This window comes from Gadus macrocephalus, chromosome 2, assembly GCF_031168955.1.
Source record: "Gadus macrocephalus chromosome 2, ASM3116895v1".
Lineage (NCBI taxonomy): Eukaryota > Metazoa > Chordata > Actinopteri > Gadiformes > Gadidae > Gadus > Gadus macrocephalus.
In genome coordinates this window covers 14832171-14853660 of record NC_082383.1, presented here as the reverse complement: position 1 = coordinate 14853660, position 21490 = coordinate 14832171, and the positions used below count along the sequence as shown (strand labels likewise).

General features: G+C 41.5%; 1 protein-coding gene across 1 annotated transcript in view; it reads left to right on the top strand.

The window, feature by feature from the left end:
- The window catches only part of hoxb3a (homeobox B3a), a 56730-nt gene that overhangs the window by 27374 nt on the left and 7866 nt on the right, over positions 1 to 21490 (top strand). Inside the window, 1 exon segment of the mRNA XM_060043207.1 lies at positions 17515 to 17581. The gene's annotated coding sequence lies outside the window, so the exon portion shown is untranslated.

Sequence of the window (21490 nt, the reverse complement as noted above, 5' to 3'; positions counted from 1 at the left end):
CCTTTGGATTTATTAAAAATACAAAACTGAAACAAAAACACTCATTCTGAATGTCATAGTCCTATTTATTGGTAAAATTAAATACTACATTATTATTTTTAAAGGTCTTATGATGATTTTTGGATAGTGTTTTAAACTTCTGAAACCGACATAAGGCCTACAGCTCTTATTTAACGAAGGCTGGCAAAAGGTCCCACTACAGCCTTCGACTTGACAAAACGATTCGGAAGTATTGAATATCAGAGGATAGTCCAATGTCTCCATTATAATTCGGTAACGGGCACCTACAAACGGTGCATAAGACTTGCATAATGTTGAACATTGTTTGCAAGACAATTATTTTAAAATGGTCCCTGAAAGAAGATAGCTACATATATGACGTATCACGGCCGTTTCCGGGCAACACGGCCCGATGTCTCCCGTGCGGTCCCATCACTGGGGAAAAGACCTGAGCGTCTCAAGCAGTAAAATAATGTATTTCAAAAACGGTTTGTGCACGTGCATCAAGATAGATTTACGAGCGACAGTAAAAGCCGAGATGTCGTGCTCGGTAAATCAATCCCTCTTCTTATCCCTCTTCCCTTCTCTCCGTCTCACATTGACCAACATTTAAACATACCTCGTATGAAAATGGAAGTATTTATAATAATAATAAAAATAATAAAAATAATAATAATAATAATAAAAATAATAATAATAATAAATTACTGAACATTAGCTAAACCCTCTCGAGCAATAGCCAACCATTAAACCAAAGGCTGGATAGCTCCTATTCTGTACAAAAAGACGCTCTTGGTTTCTTTTGAAAAACATTGTTTAAGGTTAATCATTCACGAAGATATATAATCTACCTGTCCTCATCGATCACGGGAAGTGAAAGAACTCCCAAGAAATCACAGATAGCTCTCTACTTTATTGTTACCGTTTCTTTATTCTCACCTCCAAGAATCGCGTGCAGCCCTCGTTATAGCACCGTTACAAGCTCTTGTTCTATCATCTCATCAATTGATTGATTATTTATTGATTCGTTTATTTCAGATTTCAGTTGCATTTTTCTTATGAACAATAGGCCTTAAGTAATTGTATTCAAGTTAACTTACGTGATAATATATATCCTGGTGAACCTATACCTCCCCATTCACCAACACGTGGAACAAACATGAAAACAAATACATTTTATTTGTATAACATCAAACTGTTATATGTTGCTTTATCGCATTTTAAAGCCGGAATTTGATTGTTTCTTTCCTTCTGTCCGACATCGCCAGCTACTTATCTTGGCCGTGGTTTCTCGATGCGATGGCTGTAATTTATGGCCATCATTACAGACGCCATCATCACCACCGCAAATGTTTGATTTTCATCTAGTGTGGAAATTCGAGAAGAAACGCTGCATCCTATGGAACTCAAAGAAAAACACAAGCGCACCACACAATACGATGCCTGTGTGGGTGAATTTAACACACGTTATTTTGAACCCCTTATATTTCCTCTTAATTTTTTTTTTTTATTCTGTCTTAATTCGTGGAAAAAACTACCTCTTGAAAATCATTGTCTACCAAATATAAAAAGGGCCTTCCCGGGCTATTGTTTGACCTTGACGTGTTTCTTGTGAGGTCTCTTCAGCCCAGCTCTCAGCCCTATATTAAGATGCAGCCTGGAGCTCTGTTGTTCGGAGGTAGACTCGGAGCTCTGCAGAGAGATCATACAAGGGATTCCATCGTTCCATTGTTGCTACCCTAAGCCTCGCAGTAGGAGACTGCGTCTCTGGTCCTCCTTTCTTCCCTCACCCTGTTTTTCCCGTTTATTTTATTCCCCCCCATCCTCCCTCCAGACAGCACCCCCATTTTCTTCTGCGTTCTACCTGTCTTTGATTCACTTCTAAATAACACCTCCTGCCCGTTCTTCTAAACCCATTACGTCTTGCGCCACGGGCACACCACCAGCTAAACTTGTTAATAATGAGGTGGACTCTATATTTGGAGAATCCCCCACGTCGAACTGATTTGTGTGCTCGGCATAGGCCTATAACATCGAAATGGAAGGATTATCTAAAAATAATGACGCCCGATGTCGCTCCCTTTTCTGTCGTCCCCAATGAGTTTGAGCTATAAACGTCTGTCGACATCTTTAAATTCACAATAATTGTCCCGACAAAATACTTTTTGTTACAATGGGTTCGATTTTTTCTCTCTATTTAATTCCAAATAAAAAACGTGTGACAAGAATTTTATATCTAAATTCGTACATAATTATATAATAATCGAATAACAATTGTTTCTAAAGGTGTAGGCCTATTCAAAGCAAGAGGCCATGTTAACATTCAGAACCTCCGTTTTTTGCATGCAGGCGGAACCGCGAAGCACTTCAAAATAACAAAACAGGCAGACAAAGAAATGAGGACAGAGGCATAATTTGATCGTCCATGTCATATGTAGAGCTCGTCTGCTACACACTGTGTACACCATACGTGACCTCTACTTTATGTGGAACACAATGCTGTGTTGGATTTTATCTCTTCTTCTTTTTTTTTTCACTCACGCAGTAATCTCAACAAAGGTTAGATAATTTGTGGTGTCTGGTCCGAATGGGTCCCACGAACTATTTGTTGAACTGAGAGGATAAGAGAAGAGCAAAAAGCACCCCCCCACCCCCGGCCCCCATTCGCAACCCTTCCACTACATACACGCACCTCCGCCCCTTCCCCTTAACTTGTCACGTGATTCATTAAATAATTAATGCAGAGGTTGCAGAATAGATATGTTTTCGTCAGGAATATAACGGCAAGACATGGTGCTGCCCTAGACTGTGTCTGACGTGGAAAATTCAACTGTCCTCCAAAAAAAAAAAAACCTATAGCAGCAGAGAACGGCGAGGGGATAGAAAAAAGAGAGAGAGGACTGAGAGAGAGAGAGAGAGAGAGAGAGAGAGAGAGAGAGAGAGAGAGAGAGAGAGAGAGAGAGAGAGAGAGAGAGAGAGAGAGAGAGAGAGAGAGAGAGAGAGAGAGAGAGAGAGAGAGAGAGAGAGAGAGAGAGAGAGAGAGTGGGGGAGAAGAGGAGACACCAGAAACGTCGAAAGAGAGAGGAAGAGGGAGAGGGGAAGAGAAAAGAGAGGAAGCTGCAATAAAACAAATTTGGACGGGCGTGCGTGTTGCGGGTCGTTGTGGACGCTGTGAGTATTGCGGAAGGAAGGGGATGCGGAAACTGCATGGGGGAAAACTAGAGGCTCCTACGCAAGTGCACCACCGCGTTGCCGCTGCTATACTGCGCTTATATTTTCCTGCAGCACTGTACATGAATTATATCATGTTGTAACATCGTGGTAAATATGTCCACACTTTCCTTGTTATTACTCTTATTCTGCATTTTGACCATCCCTGTGCATGTGATGTCTTGTTTACACCTCCTTTCATCATCACTGTGTGTACGCCGAGGCAAGAGATACGTGGGGGTATAGGCTGCCAGCTGCTCTCCTGCAAGTCAGTTTAATGCAATCATAGCCGATAGCTGTTTGTATTTTTAGTAAAAACACTTGGACATGATTCTTCATCGCTCTCCCATCCCATTCTATCTTGCTCTATATGTCTTTATATCCCCCTTGACTCTCTCTGTCTATCCCTCTCCCTTTCCCTCCTTCATTTCAGCTAGCTCCTTCTCTTGATTTATAGTGAGGTAGAGTGTCAGCGTGCGGCCGCGGCTGCCATTGTGTGTTTGTGAGGGAGTGCTGTTGTTTATGGTCCTGGCCGCGATAAATCATTTTTCTCCACTTCTGGGGAGTGGGTAAAAATGATGGTCGATGGACTGATGATACACCGGAACGCGGAAGAACATGAAAGGGGAAGGAGAGAGAGAGAGAGAGAGAGAGAGAGAGGAGGGAAGGGATAGGATCTCGCCGCCCCTGTCGCGTCTTCATTTGCTCTTTTATTCGTTTTATGCCCGTTCGCTTTCCTCCAAGCCATCCTTAGGAGTCTTTCCTCTTTGTCGACCGAGCGATGCGTTGTGTTTTGCCTTTAAAATCCATTCCCCATATTCCTAATGGTCTTGTTTTTTTGTTTTTTATCTTGAATGCTAGCTTTCTCGTTGTTGTTACCTGCACGTTTCTTGTGAGGATTGGAATGGCGCCGGATCAACATGGCATTCTGTCCAGAAAATGGATTCTTTTTCTTGCTGGTGCTGTTCATATGTTTAGTTTATTTGGTGCAATACCTCCATTACGAGTTTCTGCTGGTTGATGTTTGTCAGAGAAAAGGAATGATACATGAGGCGGGAAGCATGTCAGAATAGGAGTTTTATTTCAAGCATATGGTCTGGTTGTAACAGTAACCAAGTAGCCTATACATTGCAATTCTTGAATTGCAACTTTAATATATTAATATATAGAGGCAACAGCAATGTGCATGGATGTAGGCTATGTGATGGGCTAACTACAGTACCAGCCAGTTTGTAGTACCAGGCAGAGTTTGGACTAGTTGAGTCGTATACAAATAGTCTCTTATATTTCATACGGCGATTGATGGTGGCCTATAGGCCTACATTGCATATTGGCTCTCCGTTGACTTTCCTAATACTATCGGTTGCAATATACGTGAGATTTCCAGTCTAAGCTTTTCTGCCCAGACTGTTTTCTTTGGACTTCTAGTGGAACTGTGCAACATTTTTCATGTCAGCACTCGCTGTCTCTGCCTTTGCTCAGAGCCTTCACCGGCAACCCCTCTTCTGCCTTTTGCATGTGGCTTTGAGAGAATACGGGGTGGATAAGGTCGTTTTCATGTCTAAACTGCAAATGTCACCCGTTTCTCCTTTCCATTCCTCTGTTTTTGTCTGTATGTTGGTGTTGGTGTTGGTGTTTTTCCACATTAGACTATAGCCTGCACACGCATGCTACCCCTCGTGATTTGTATAGGGGGAGGGAGGTGGGGGGAGTGGGGGGGAGGGTATTAAAATATAGAATCTTAATAGCCAAAACCCTTTCAGAAGATCCTGTGAAGCCATTCATTCGACCATGCTGATTCAGTTAGCAAGGCAATATAAACTCATGATTGTTATGCTGTTGGCACAAACCATGTTTATCTATTGCATGATGCTGTCTGTATGGGAGGAGTAGCTCCGATGAGACAAGCTCAACAGGGTATTGTGTCCCCGCTGATTCTGCCCACCCGTTCCCCTGGCAGGGGTAACGCTGGATAGGTGACAGTCGGAATCTCGTCAATCCATTCATGCGCGTCAAAAGAGTAAAACAATCAAAGAAGAGATAAATAGTTTTATTGTTTGATAATATAACACAGAAGTGGGTCTTTGACATCAAAACAACAACAACATAAATAATATTGATACTGATAATAATGTTCAATAATAACGTAATATTATTAATATTAATAATAATAATAATAATAACAATAATACAAATAATAAAAAAACACAAATTGTTCCCATGCATTAAAAACATTATGTAACCAGGCCTAGATAGGATTAGGTGAACACATCCACATGGGCGTGCATGCAAATCTATTTTCCAATTTGAGTGGTTGGAGTTCTTCTGCATTCGAACCACCCGCCCCTCTACTTAGTCATCTCCTCTAATGCGTAGCCTACCCTATCGTAACTAAATTAGCCGGCAGTAACATATTAATGGCGGTAGCAGCGAGGCGCAGCACTTTTCAAAATCTGTATACCCGCCGCGGCCGCTGTTGTCCGCTGCTGTGTCAAAAACAATCTTTCGGCTCATTTATGTGGACATCGCAGGGACGAGAGGGACGAGATCGGATGAGAACCTAGAAAAAAACAAAAACAAGGAGGAGAGGGAGGGGAGGGACGTGATTTCTCTCATCCTTTTGCATCTCGCCGTGTATCTCCGTGTCATATCTGAATATAGTGACAACTAAGGCTTTGAAAACTAGAAACAACCCTTAATAGCCGTTCAGGTGGCTTCGAAGTCTGTCTGGTCAGATCCGAGAGGAAAATGTCTGATCCATAATCAAAGGCAAAATATCAAATTAGTTAGGCCTATTTTAATAGACTAAGAATTCCTAATGGCACCACATTTTTGTATTGAACTCTGTTATTGTTTCTCTCTGTGTAGGCCTATATCATTGGAAAATCACTGCAAAATTCAAAACACATTCAACAATAGGCTACAGAAAGAGTCAAAGTCACAATAACCCATTTCACTGTGACATCAGTTTAATATGAAGGAGAAATAATTGATCAAGCAGTAGGTATATCCTGTTAGGAATGGCCCTATAGGTAAAAAAAAATTTCAAGCCGAAATAAACCTAAAACCGAATTTGACGATCGTGTGAAGTGAGGATTCTGCGATAAACGGCGGAACAAAGAAAAAACGCAATCCGAAAAATCAAAAATCAGCTGCACAGTTGAAATACAAGAAATTAATGCACCCGAACAACGCAAATCGCGTCAGTTTGATCTCTCCGTTTTATTGAGGCTTTTCTCACTCAAATGGTTCCGTCATTGTGCTGCACCGGACACAAAGGGCAGACACGCGGACAGACGTTGCTCAAGGTGTATCATCCCACGTCTTCCCACGCACCACAGCAAGGGCGGCGCCGACACAATGCGGCCATGACCGGCAGCGGTGTGGTCCTCCCCGTGAACAGGCCACCAAGAAATACGGCGACGATTAAAACGTGGATAAATAAGCAAAAGATACATGAATAAATACAAGGAAAAGCAGATCGGTCACTTCATTTTTGCGCGTTTTATCACCCAACAGCAGATTCGTCTTAGTAAAAAGGGCAAAACTATAGCCTAGGCAAAGAAATATGATCGAAAAAATGTTTAATGCGGATGGTACTATAAGGTAATACTGAAGTCGACCCAATGAAAACGATGGAAAATACCTTCGCTCTAAAAATGATTCAAATCCACCAATTTGCATGGCGGTACAAGAGTTTTCATGGAGAGAAGGTCCAACTGAATGGCCACGATACAACAAACCATGCATCACACGCGTTTTAGTGGAGCTCAAATACAAATGCTCATTGGAGGACTACAACCACTAATTCAAGTTTTTATTTTATTCCAGTAATGTAAATAAATAATAATAATGTGCTATAAATCTACAACCCTAGACGTTAAGGAGGCGAATATTAAAACAAACAAATAAATATGGTTTATTTAACGGCCTAAACTGGTTAAAATGTTATATTATTATTATAATCAATGTTTTTATTATTATTTTATTGTTAATGGTATTGTTATTGTTATTTTCATTATTAGGCCTATATAAGCATAATAATCTGAGCTTTTGTATAAGCAGAAGTGCATTCTCAGGCTAAATGTGGCCAGTATTTCCAGGGTCTTCTCGCGTGGGGATGATTAGCCGTTCAGAAATAAATCAATAAGAAACCTAGCGCTAATTTAGAATCGTCTACACAATCGTGATTCAGAGAGCATGAAAAATTACCGGTTGAAACCATATCCAGAGCCCGCGAGCGGTGCTTTTTCCCTTTTTTTGTTACCGAGCCGGGGAGCTGCATGCAAGAGCCCGATAAGAACCCAGTCGAAAATGTTTCCACACGGAGGGAGACTGGCTCGGGCTTTTCTCTCTTTTCTCTTTCATTACGAGCAGGGTGATTTTTGCATCGGTGTAATTGAACTTCCCTCTTTCTCTTTGATTTATCTGTCGTTGTTCGATTTCCACATGTAGGCCTACATCTTTCTCATTTAAAAAAAAAACCACAACAATAACAAGGACACTAGAAATATTCCTCAGACTTCGTCACTGTGGAGCAGTGGGACTCCTCGTGTCTATACGCGTGGGCAGACAACGCAAATAGACTCGTAAAGAGAGGACTCGACCGCATTACAGAGGCAATGGTGTTGAGATAAGGTTATTTTCTTGAACTTATTCCAGCTACTGAATGTCAAACAAACCAACCAATTCGTCAATCGAGGATACTGGATGATGTAAACAATAAACGGATGTCAAATACAGCTTCTTAAGAAATAGCCTACATATACACAATTCAGACCGACCAACAATATTGCACTCATGTCATTATACATGCGAAACTGTTATGATACATATAGGCTACTTCACATGTGTGCACTTTTACAAACACGACGGGATGCATTGATAATGATAATTGGATTGCTTCCTGAAATAGTCTTATTACGAGTTTCCATTTTAAATTACACGTTTCTTTATGAGATTAACTTAAACTCCTGAAATAAAAGTGTTTTTTCATGAATCTTGTCCCTCTCCCCTGTGTGCGGGATGCTTGGCTTTAAGCACACAATATAGGCCTCTAATACGCTCCATCTGGCTCAGTGGAGGTCGCTCTGCTAACTCCTCTTGCAGCACACAGCCGGACTCCCTATTGGCAGAACAGAAACAGAAACCCTTTTGCGCTAACCCGGTGGTAGTCCTGTCAGTCCAAACCGGTTCACCAGCAGTTCACCGTGTCAATCTGCCAGAACAGACCGAGAGAACCACCTATATACACTCACGGCTGACCATTTCATGGGGAGAAGCAGAGAGCGAGAAGAGGATAGACAGGAAAGCAGGCGAATTGGAGTGGAGAGGGTCGCGGACAGACGGTGGCATGTGAGTGTGGTTTTGTGAGTCAAAATTTGGTTTATTAGTCCTATCCTTATTTATATGAGGTCCACATGCATGCAGGTTAACGGTCAAATTGACCGGAAGCGCTATGCCCACCAAAGGAATTTAAGAGTTATAGGATATAAGGGAATCGAACTCACGGTTTGTCCTTAAACGATTGTTAAGTTTGACGAAGAGTTATAGCTAACGCAAAAACACAATAGCCCACAGGCCAGGGTGGAGAGGCTACGAGTAAAAAGGGTGAGTGATAGCAGGACCTGTCTCGACTCAATCCTCGACTGAAGAGACAGATCCATGGGATATGCCCATACACCACGCGAGGCAAAAATAGTATTGCTAACCTAAAATTTTCAAGTTTTTTTCTAGTTATTTACGTTTGTATGTTCAAATCCGAGAAATTAGATGAATTAGAAAAAGTCAGAGTTGTTGAAACCATACCGGCGACTATAGGACCGTTTTTTGCAGGCGAGCGCCCGTTCAGGACCTGGAGCCCCAGTCTGAGCAGTTCACCGCCAATTAGCGAAGCTCCTGCCTCTAGATTTATGGTCCGGGCTACTGGTTAGAGATTTATAACTTCCCCAAAAGTTACCAATAAATCACTCAAACACACGGTGTTGAGTTTGTTTTAGCAACGTCTTAACCAGCAGGCCAAATGGTAATTAAAAGTACGTTGTATACATTGTTGGTTAACAACAATGTAAAAATAATAGTAATATAGGCTATATATAGGCCTATAGACTATATATATTTTTCAGTAACGTTATGGACCGAAAGAAAAATATATAGCCTAGGCTAATATGAATAATTAGGCCTATACCAACGGTGGGCGACGTTGCACCCAAGAAAATTAGATATCCAAGATTTTACGAGAAGGGGATTTTATCTGCTCCCCACAGATTTAAGACTCCAAACAGTGTCCATTTGGTGACAAACGGTGTCCAAAAACAGAAGCTCTCCTTAGCCAGCTGCCACGGCCCCGCATCCCGGGAAAACAAGACTGAAGACAAAAGGCATATCAAAAAAGTCATTAGGGCAGGTAAGCTGTGCGGATCCATGATGCTGCCACCCACATGCTCCGTTTAAACCGCGTGTCTTCCTGATGTGTCCCATCCCACGCGCTCCGCCGTTCTACATCTCATTAATTATCTGTTGTTTGACCCCGGTCTCGTCAACATCCCATCCATGGGGTGTTTCCATATGCCGGCCATACCAAAAATCCTAAAACTTTGTTTATCGCTTCTCTATTTGTGTGTGTGCACGTTGGCGCACGTTCCAAGGCACCAGAAGACAGATGCTTTAAAATAGGTAACCGATATGGGAGAAAAAGGGCGCCTTGTTTCTTCTCTTTCTTTCTCCCCCGCGCCTTCCCTGTCATGCTGTTACCTCTATCCCGAGGTCCATCTCCCGTTGTCCGCCTCTCGGTCTCTCCGCTCCTTCTCTCCTCACCTCTCTGTTTGTCTGTCGAGACATTAATATTAGCCTTCCCCCGCGTGCAACTATCATTTAAAAAGAAATTTACTCACGGCGTAAAGTGCAGTTGCGTCTTGCGTTTAGAGAGAGAGGCAGCTTGTGTGTGTGTGTGTGTGTGTGTGTGTGTGTGTGTGTGTGTGTGTGTGTGTGTGTGTGTGTGTGTGTGTGTGTGTGTGTGTGTGTGTGTGTGTGTGTGTGTGTGTGTGTGTGTGTGTGTGTGTGTGTGTGCGCGCGCGCGAGTCGGGCAGGGGGTTGAGTGAGTCGCAGTGAATAGAGAACTGATGGCAAGGTGTAAAAAACGAAGACGCATCTTAGTACAACTGTGATTTATTGCCCTGTGAAAAGATTGCTTACTCAAGAAGACGCTCGCGCTTTTTATTCAAGCCCCCCTCCCGCCTCTCTTTCTCTGAGAATCACAAATGTCCATACCTTTGCGACAACGGGCACACACTCAAACACACACACACACACACACACACACACACACACACACACACACACACACACACACACACACACACACACACACACACACACACACACACACACACACACACACACACACACACACACACACATGAGACAACACACAAACATAAGACAACACACACAAAACAAAAACAGCAAATGGCCAAAGGGACAGAATTGATGTCTGGTACATGTCTGATGAGAACACCACCATGCATTGCCAAACAAAGTTAATTAAATGCAACATTGTCAGAAATTAATTGAACATTAATTGCATTGCACATTTTTCACCAGCTAATGGAAATATTATGTGACCCTCAATTTACCCACAATATCAGGAAGACCAAACAAGATGTTAATGATCACGAAACTGTAAGCAAGAATCAAATACAATTAAAAAAAAAATCTATTTGTGCTGCTAATAATGCATCTAAGACAAAGCCCAAATTAAAGTGGAACGCCAACACAGTGGTCTATGGCATCACAAGGAAATACTCAATAGAGGTCCTGGAACCATCTTGGCTCAGGAGTCATCCAATGTTTGGTACTGTTGCTATAAAATATTTGCCCAACGTTCCCCTTTGCCTTACTAGCACTTTAGCATTGACTTGTTCTAATATTTAAATAACCATAGGATTATAAGTGTCTCCTTATGGGTTTCCAATGTAAAACCTAATCCTAAATATCCAGATGAAAACTGTTTAGTTCAATATACAAACAAAATTGAAATGAAAACCAGGTAACCGCAAGTACAGATCTGTAGAAGCTAAAAGCTTTGGATGTGTTTCAAAGGGGTGCTATCTCTGGCAGGGAAATCCCTAAAACCAGGCCTGATTGTTGTGGGCCCGGCATCATGATTATGTTACATCAACTTGCTGTTTTATTCAATCCATGTGTCATCAAAGAAAGGTCTTGTTTGGTAACAGATACAGGCTCAATTCATCCTCAGGACTGTTGTACATCCAAAACAATTAGGCTTCTAAGCTGTTTTCAACAACATCAAACCTTGTCAAACATTGCCAGACATCTAATATAATAATTCAGAGTCGATACTCCATAGTCAGAGCTACCTTCAAATATAATTGTACTTTTTTTTTTTAACTCTTCAGCCACTTTGTAGGTTCTGATTTGTCCAGAGTCAGAAAGACTTGAAGACAATAGAAATCAATACGTTTTTTCTGGATTTCTAACATTATTTCACGGCACATTAAGCTAAACTAGACTTCAACCAAGTCTTTAGTTGCTTTCCAGAAACTAACATATGGTGATTATTGGAATTCTGGAACAATGAAGAATACGTGTGGGGAAAATAGGCGGACTAAAGTACTAAAGTCCACATTTGACAATTAAGGAATTAAGGTAATAATAACGTTTAAACATTATCAGGGTTACCCCATCACTTTTTACATGACAGATAACTTAATTGTAAAGTATATTTAATAATCAAAAGTACAGTCAGTACACACACACACATACACATACACATACACACACACAGACAACCACACCTATCCTCCCATTTGCTGAGAGACATTCTGTCTCATCTTTGTTGGCCTTGCAGCCGCGAGCAGCAAATTGACCAACTCAGTTTCTTGTCCCTCGGTGACCCTCCAAGTACTGACACATACAAAAAAATGCACACAACTATGCACATTCACAACCCCCCTCACTAAAAGCACTCTTTGAGTTCTAGGTTAAAGATTAGCATCTCTGATAACGATTAACTCTGTCAAAGGAAGGAGCTGATGGCAGGACTTTGTTACGCTAGAGGGAAGTATTTGGAGTCTTTCAAAAGTGCTCACACTGCCCAGAGCAAGGGACACGTATGGCGAGGGGGGAAACGGGTTTCAATTAAATAAAACTTAAAGCAATACTACCTACTACCTAATACTACCCTAGTATCTAACCACTTTTTATTGAAAAAAGTGCATAAAGAAAGAGTTTAAATAAGTCCAAGCTGATGCAGGTCTCCTCTGATGTATGCTGTCAAATAGAAGAGCATGACATTGCTCAAGGGAATGGAATGTGTGTTTTTTTAAGGTGCTATAGTGAAACTTTACAAAGTGAACTTGCACAAAATCCTTTGAGAACTATACCGAATTTCATTGATTTCAAATTGTATCTGGAAAAGAGTTATGTATTGAGGTGTATACAAAGGGTAAACAGAAAGAACGTATCAATGTATACCAATGTAACTAAATGTTTTGCATGTAATCAAATGTGCTTAAAGTTTTTGATACTGATAGGTTAATACAAATTCTCAGGTTATTTCAAAGAGGTTTAAACCATAACTGAAAGATTCCAATGTGAGTTATATCTCAAATTTGTAAGGTCAAAATTGGTTGTTGTAGGTGGGCCAAAGTGTTGAGGATCAGCATTTAGAGGTTATTAGAACCCTACCCAAGGAAAACCATCCCAAATGTCCAAATTGCCCCAACATTTCTCTACCTTTTTTGCTGAAAACAGGATAGTTAGTGGACCCTGTTTGACTTTACTAATACCTCAAAGTTCTGTACAGACAACAGCTGTCCAAACAATCATTCTCTTTACTGGTCCGAATTACACAAAAATCTGACTCTGACGACTACTAATTAAAATAAATAAATTGGGTATTGGTATACATTGGAATACTCATGAAGACAAAAATAGCTACAGATCCTATTTCCAGTCAAAAGTTTTATGGATTACTCCAAGAAGCTCATGTTTTCAGTGTCTTTATTATTCCCTGTTATATCTACATTTTAAAGATTAGCCAACTGATTCAAATGCCATGAGTCACTACCTGGAACCAAAGGGACAACACAAACAACCACAGCCTACTTTGTTACGAAACAATACGTCTGAGGTGTTTGATACCTTAAGTAACCCATTACTCAACCATCGTGATTGAGGAACATAGTGGTGTTGACATGCCCAAACACGCTGTATGTAGTTGGTCTCGGCAGCCAGAAATGTGCTGCGTACTAAATTACAAACAAAGCCCTTTCTGCAATTTCGTTCACAACAAACTCTCTGTGTGAAATAATCTCAAAAATATGAATGCAGGTTAATGCAGTCTAATCTCATGCGGACTGACTTGACGTTAATAGGACTATTTATCGCGTTCTTCCACATTTGACCCACGTTATGAATGAGGTTTATAGACTCTATGGAATAATAAATCCCTATTTTCCAATGGAGAGAAAGCATGTACATTTTGAATAAGTTATCTAGGTTGATGTATTTATGTAATGCAATTTGTTACTACATAATTCTGCTACAGTTTTTGAACCAGTCCAATCTTAAATCACCAAGCATACTGATTGATAGGCCCCCATGTGTGCAGTCGGGGTCGTGGGGACTCAGTGAATGAAATGGAAGTTCAATTTTACAAGTGGGATGTTTAATAATAGACTGAGTGCATAGGAGCCAGACCAACCTGCATGCATTGAGGAGATCAGTTAGCCTTGGGGTTTAATCAAACACCAATTTGGACCCAGACACTTTTCTCTCTCTTTCTCTCTCTCTCTCTCTCTCTCTCTCTCTCTCTCTCTCTCTCTCTCTCTCTCTCTCTCTCTCTCTCTCTCTCTCTCTCTCTCTCTCTCTCTCTCTCTTTCTTTCTCTCTATCTCTCTCTGTCTCTCTCTCTCTCTCTCTCTCTCTCTCTCTCTCTCTCTCTCTCTCTCTCTCTCTCTGGCCTCTCTCTCCCCCTCTCTCTCTTATATATCTGTTTCCTGCTTCAAATATATTCAACGGTAACTCTAATATAAATGTAAGAATGCCTACCCCATCCTCCAGCCATGTTGAGTGACAACACACATCGCGTCTGCTTATTCCTCCCCTCCTCAATCTCTTAGAATAGAAATAGAATAGAATAGAAAGCCTTTTATTGTCATTGCACGAGTGAAGTACAACGAAATTTTTAGTAAGCTTTCCCAATTGGTGCATTCGAGAAAATAAATAATATATAAATAGAACAAGAACAACAGTATACCAAATAGAAATGTAAATAATGTAAAATAAATAATAAAGTAAAATAAAGTAAAGTACAATACAGCAGTGCTTCTTCATAGAGTCACAAAGTATCCCGGTGGTCCTCCAACCTTGTTTGCTCAATCTTTTCTTTCTGTCCTCTCCTTTCATTGTGAAACTCCTTTTGCATACTTGCGCCGGATGGCCAGCACCACAACCGGTTGGTGTTGAAACGTGGGTATCCCCCTACCAGAGCTGGGGAAAGGAGAGGAGATGCAATACAGACTATCTCTATGGTTGGAGGCAAGTTTGTCATCACTTGGCCTGATTGTGTCGGTGGTGATGGTGCTGTGTGGTCCCATCAAGTAGATGGAAACACCAGAGTGCACTTATTGGGATTTATTACAATAATAATGGCAATAATATTGATAATACAAATGAAAAGAAGAACAATAACAACAGGATATTAAGACCAAGAATGTTGCCAATTGTATCATGATATATGTTATCCTATCATTGTGACAGGTGTGCAGAGCAGTGATCTCTTGAGTCTGTTTGCGCTGGCTCCTTCTATCGTGGAAAAGTTGTATTGTATCCACTGTGCAAATCTTCCCATCTTCTTCAGAGTCCATAGCTTTTTTCTTGAACTGATGAGTAGCCTGCATTCTCCCTCACATTGTGTTCATTTAGCTTTTTGACTACATTAGTTGGAATTTGCCATATGTATTGGTTTGTTTGTTTGTTTATGACTCACGTCCATGAGTCTATCTTTCTTTATATTATTATCACTCACTTTAAGTAGGTTCCTCTACCTTAAGCAAAGGTTCAAATTGTTGTCTTCTCAAAGCACAACAAATCTCCTATTTCAGTCAGTGAAAATAAATGTGAAGCCAAGATGCCATAACAGTAGCCAGCATTGGGATGTAATGAATTGGTAAACACATAAAATGGGCTATAAAACAGGGATTCCTAAGCAGTTGGTTTGTTGATTGATCATTAAACACAGTGACTTATTTATACTCTTCGGTGCCAAAGGTCACTTGGAGAGCTCTGCAACAATCTGTCTCCTCTGTGTTGCTGGCAGCGTCCCTTCCCCGCCAGGCTGGTTATATTAGAAAACCAAGACCCCAACACACTGGTAAATGATAGGTCACATTTAGCCCTGAATTACTATTGCCATATCAAGGCGTGTCCTGAACTGTGTATGTGTGGGTGTGTATGCGCCCTGTGACCGCACCACCAGACCACAGGAGATAAAGAAGTATAATGCTGATAAAGTAGTTGAAAGAAAAAGAAAGACAAAGCTGAGCTTGTGTTAAGTTGTTTAGGCTGCAGGAGCAGGAGCAGTATGATTTTACGATTCATGTGTTACATGTATAGGCCTACATTATATCGCCCTGTCAGGCTCTTTTTTTAACTTAGGTAAATGTTATATCTCGCTTCTGTTGCATTTTCATGCATGCATTTAATGGACATTTGTCAAATTAGGCATACAACTATAGGGGGGGGGTATTTATAGCTCGTATTTGTTTAATTTCCATCTTAATGAGTATTGTTTAATTAAAAGGTGAAACCTCTTGATTGAATTAGAAAGGGCTCTGTGAAAAAAAGCATTTTTTGGGAGGACAAAAATGTGTCTCATCAGCTGTTCTTGAACTGAAAGCAACCTCCTCCCTTTGTTTCGGGGGGCTAGGCTAGCTGGCTAAGCTAGTCGACAGGGGCAGCGTCGACCCGGCATCACTTTCTAGGCAACTTTAGACTAGTCAACTGCTCTGGGTCGCAAGGGTAGAAGGCGGCCCGAACACCACCGAGGTTTACCCGTGAGGGAAGAGGAAAATACCCCCTGTCCTTAACGATAATCATGGAAGGTAGCCAAAGTTGTGTGTGTGTGAATGTCGTGGAAGGATACAATAAATAACTTTATTGCAGCATCGCAGGCCTCCGTAGTAGTAGTAGTAGTAGGCTAGTAGTGGGGAGGTCGGCGATCCTTGGTTTTGATTTATGTGTTTGGGGGAAGCTGTCAGGAGAAGAAACAGAGTAGCAAAGCGGCCAACGATTTTATTCCAGCAGTAATAACAGCCGCTATGCAACAACACGGACAGTGATTTTTTCCGCCACTTCTACCACAACAGAGTGGATCCTATTCAATTATTGCACTTTTTTAAAAAAACGTTTACTGACGGAAGATCCGCGCATTCGGATATGGATGCTAATTTCTCTCAATCTCTATTTTGGTTCTTGGAGGATATTCTTCTTTTGCGTTCACGCTTAGATTGTCTTGGTTGTTCTCTTTGGGCAAATTTGCACACTTTGCTGCGTTCTGGATTTGGGTAGTCTTCGTTTAACGCAACATTCACACCTTACCTCTCGGGTCTATGAGATGTATTTTCCTTCAAAAGGTACCGATGTTGAAGATACTCATGACCTTTATACTATTGGTAGCCTACGTTACTATACAGGGCATGACTTCATTAGGCCTTTAATTATATTTGCCTAATTGTTTTATTGCTAATCATTATGATTATTGGTGGTTGCTTGTGTTTTACGCATAAATTCAACTAAAATGATGGGCCTACTGAATGAAACGAATTAAAATGAATGATTGCATTTTTAGATGTGAGGCCTTTATGTTTTTGGTTGGCTCGGGCCTTTAATCTATAGGATTATATTGTCGTCTCCGTCTTTAAATTGATAGAATTTGACATAGGCCTATTATAGCCAAGGCCTGCTATTTGCACCATGGCTTTTAGCTATTTGTATTGTAGCGAAACTTACTTGCAGGCAACTCCAGATAGTTATACCTGAACAGGCCACAAATGTGCACTATACTTGTATGGCATATTTATTGTGGTAATTTAAATAATGATAGATAATGAGTAAAGGTTACACACGCCGTTGCTCTCGGTTCTGTCCCGTTTTCAACCCGTCCTGCTGATCTACAAGAGGTCTCTTGCACTCTCGGATTTCCAAAGACCCCTCCTTTCATCGCTTCTCTATATTTTTCTTTTTTTCCCTTCCTGCTTTCCCCATCGCTGCCACCCAGCAGTTTGGACGAGGAGCTTTGTGGAAGCCGTTTTCTTCACTCAAAACAACACAAAATAAAAAGTCTCTCGGTGAGTACAAAAATTGGTCTTCATAAATACCTATTGAATGTTGGAACCGTGCTGGTAATGTTTCGGGCTTCTATTCATTTTGTTATTAGGTCACTGAATCTATTTTCTCCAACACATAATTGTATTTAATTTGGATAGGAAAGAAAATGATTAAATATTTATACAAAATCCAGGCTATAGGCTGGATTTCCCAATAAATTGACCGGCGAAATGTTTTTTTTTTGTGTTGCAATTCAATCCAACCCCAATGGAGGCCTTTTAAGTATCGGCCTATTAATCATTCGATTAATTGTTGTTATTGTTATTATCATATTTATATCTGTGTTGCAGCTCGTTTGAGTATAGACCTACCTAGTGGCCTACACCATAGTTGCATATGAAAATTAATCTTAATATCCTCGATAACGGAAGAAACATGTTTGATATAATGCATGATTTTATGCTGTGGTCCTATATTGCTGTATAAGATATATGTATAATATATATTCTATATACTCATTCTCAGTTTGTGTGTAGTATGGATACTGTGGGTAGTCCAATTTTATTTTGATGTTGGTTGCGGCTATGGCAAATTTGCTGTAGGCCTTCTCGATCATTGTAGCGAAGGGGAATATTCGTTAGTTACTCTCCTATTAGGCGATCATAAGACATTTGTTTTCTGTTCGGAACATCATTTGTAAATGGCCTCATTACACTGGCACAGAGAATACACAACATTTCCATTTCACCAGGCGTCATGTAGGCCTGGGCCTTAATGACCTTCAGTAATCTTTGAAACCTCAAACACGAGTACATTCGATTATGCCCTATAGTCTCACAATATTACACATAAAATGGTATGGTGATGGTAAAAACAAGTTCATATATTTTGATCGAAAAGAGTTGTCTATTGTATACTAATAGGCCTAATTAATATTTAAATTAACATTTTTAGTTGTTAATAGTTTTTTGACGGCCAAAATCGCTTACAGTGGGCAATAGGCTTATATATCACCGCTCAAATAAGTAGTCTATTCTTAAAGAGAATATGATAGCTTATGTGTTGATGTTGTTGTTGTTGTTCTTCATTAAGAAGATTACATGTCTCGTTATAGTCAAGACTCCAAATGTAATATCTTTCTATACACCTTCTGTTGGAGTAACAAATGGAGAGGTCAAAAAGCAAACGTATTCAAGAACAAAACTCGAATGAGTTTTGGTTAATGAACCAACAGGCTTTCGTTTAGCTCAGTTTAGGACGAGTTAGCAAATCCCTTGTTCTCACACAGGGTCTCTTTAAGAGAAAGTTGCAGACAACGACATTCTGGTCTCCTGCCTTCCACCTACACCGAGTTCTTTTCAAAACCTCACACCAAGTGATATCTATTTAAAGTTGTCCTGCTTGCCCACAACTACGTACACACACACGCACACACACACACACACACACACACACACACACACACACACACACACACACACACACACACACACACACACACACACACACACACACACACACACACACACACACACACACACACACACACACACACACACACACACACTATACGATGCAGAGATGTGAGATATGTCATAAATCTCCCGCCATAATCGACAGCGGTTACATCCTGAATAATACACAGAAACACTGTGGCCAGTGAGTGAGAAAGCCAAGTGTGAGATGTGTTTATTTGATGCACTACATTCTGAAGAGAGGCATTTGTATTTTTGCCTCACTTCTGCTTCGACTACTCGTATTCTTTGACCTATTCTATCAGTAGGCTCTATGGCTTCACCTCTTTCACCTCTGTTTTGGTAATGTTTGCTACATATGCAAACAATTGTAATGAATCGTTATGCTCGGAGCAACGCACCAAAGCTCTGATTTAATTTCCTGAATATCCATTTGGTGCTGATGAGTTGTACGGTATAGCAACACCTATATAAGCGACCCAATGCAATCTCTAATAATATCCTTTCACTTAATCCCGATGTTCTGAAACGGGGGTTTTATTCACGGAGCTAAAGCACCATAACAGCTGCCACTCGACTAAAAGGTGTTTTATGCACGCACATCCACGTGCCTGCGCTTTTGCGTGTTTGTGTTTGGAATGGGTGTCTGTGAGTGTGGTAATATATACATGGATGATTAGCCTATACTGTAACCTACAGCCTATTTATTTTTCCACCTAATATGATCTAACGTAGCCTAACTTGAGTGAATATAGCACCCTTTTATCTCATCTTGGTGGAATTTGCATATTTCCTGAGTGAGTGTTCATGAAGCCGCCACTGAGCGGTGTGTGATGGAGAATCAAGGCGTTCGTGAGTCGATCGCAGTTATCCCCAGTAAGCGATGCTGATACGAGGCCTGCGTTGTCAACACAACACATTCAACCCGAGCCGAGGAAATATAAGGCTACACCTGCTGCTCCACCGCCGTGGCACTACCTTCGGAATAACCCCCCATAGGCCTTAAAACAACCGGCCAGAGGGAAACGCGGAGCCCGACGAAGAAAGGAAGAAGAGCCCCCCCCCCCCTTAACCCAAGAGGAACCAACGCACACTATACCTACAGACTATACAGAAATGAGAACAATATAATAGCCCGCAAAATGAGATGGGTCGACTCTCCGCGGCAGGCCCTCCTTTCTCAGGGGGCCGCCTGTCCGAGGCTGCTGGTGTGACGGTCTCCTCCGCCACCGCCGAGCTGACTTACTGAGCGACAGGGGGCTAAAGGGGGAGAAATCTGAGGCCATTGTTATCAGCAAGCGGCGTTGGAAGTTGGACGAGGCTACCAGCGCACTGGTGCTGGGGGGGGGGGGGGGGTGCTGGCTGGCTGGCAGCCTCTCGGCTCTAGGATCGTTCGCTCGCGTGTCGTTTTCCCTGACTGTATACCTCCCTACACTTTTTTTTCCGTGTCTCGAGCCCCGCTCGCCCTCCGCTCGCTTCCGACAATCGTCGCGCCAACACGGTGTCCGCTGTCACCTCCCCGAAGTAGCACGGGGATCCCTCGGCGCAGCCCGGGCTGGTTGTGTTTTGCGGTGTTGTGGCGGTCGAGAGGCGCTGCTGCTACTGCTGCTGCTGCTGCTGCTGCTATAAGAAGTACCCGTCGTCTCGAGACATTACCGGAGGAGCGGGATTCTTACCACCGGCAGCGGGTGTAGCTTCTAAGGGGCTGGTTGGTTGTTGGATCAAGACCAGAGAGCCCCGGTTAGAATTAAATAGCTGAGAGAGAGGATCAGAAAAAAAAAAAGAGGCGGAGGGGAGTGTAGAAGAAAGAAGAACAGGAAAAAAAAAAACAGCAGGATTCGTTGATTTATTGATTATCCACGGTGGTGCCTAACATGAGGAATAATATATGATGCGGTGTTGTCGCCGCGTTGGGTTCGCCCGAGGCTGAGAGAAGGTAAGGAAAAAGACACGCTCGGTGCTGGAAGCTGCAGCCTGAAACACCAGCGACTCTTGACACCCCGGTTTGAGATCCTACTGGCCTGTATTTCCCAGATTGTGAATGGCGGAGAGTGGATGGCTCTGTGATTTATTGCCCATATGACTTCAATCTCGGTTCAGGCAGAGTTCACAATGCTTTAAGATGCCTTACACACCGCAAGCGGCCCTTCTTCTAATCTCTCCCTTGCTTTCTTTTCTCCCAACCTCGGCCTGTCTCTTGTGTATTTATTGTTTTTGTTGTCGCTATTCAATTAGCTTATTTCTCCAAAGGAACCAACAGTTATCATTTAATTGTTCTTCATTAATCTAACAACATTGTCGTTATTTGAATAGGCTATAAGCACTCATCATCAATTAGCTGATTTGAATGGGCCTGTATTTTTAACACATTGTGTTGTTGACTTGTGGTAGGCCAAAACAAATTGCCTTTTATTTGTATTTATTATTATTGCTTTTCTATAGGATAGGTTACAT